General features: G+C 36.3%; 1 protein-coding gene across 1 annotated transcript in view; it reads right to left on the reverse strand.

The window, feature by feature from the left end:
• LOC119582111 overlaps positions 1-172 on the reverse strand; it is a 19,479-nt gene extending 19,307 nt beyond the window's left edge. Inside the window, exon 1 of the mRNA XM_037930352.1 lies at positions 43-172. The gene's annotated coding sequence lies outside the window, so the exon portion shown is untranslated. The remainder of the gene's footprint in view (positions 1-42) is intronic.
• Positions 173-328: the final 156 nt, after the last annotated feature.

Consider the following 328-nt stretch of genomic DNA (forward strand, 5'->3'; position numbering starts at 1 on the left):
TGAGACAGAATATGAAAGAAATTCCAGGAAAATAATACTTACGTGGGCTTTTAGAGCCACGTAACTAGATATGACCAGTACACGCAGAATTCGGATTTCGCAACACAAGCAGGTAGTAGAGATTTATGCCAAATGCTTACTGCAAGATCTGCGTCCTGTTTGTAATGCTCACTCTCCGTTCTAGAGACGAAAGTGTACTTTTCTCCTTGAACACTTGCTGTAATAACGTTAATTGCCTTTTGATTCGTTTTTGCAATATTTATTTATCTGCATTTTTTTGTGATTATGAAAAAAATTGCATGAAAACGAAGGTAATATACAGATAGGC

Source organism: Penaeus monodon, chromosome 15 (genome assembly GCF_015228065.2).
Source record: "Penaeus monodon isolate SGIC_2016 chromosome 15, NSTDA_Pmon_1, whole genome shotgun sequence".
Classification (NCBI taxonomy): Eukaryota; Metazoa; Arthropoda; class Malacostraca; order Decapoda; family Penaeidae; genus Penaeus; species Penaeus monodon.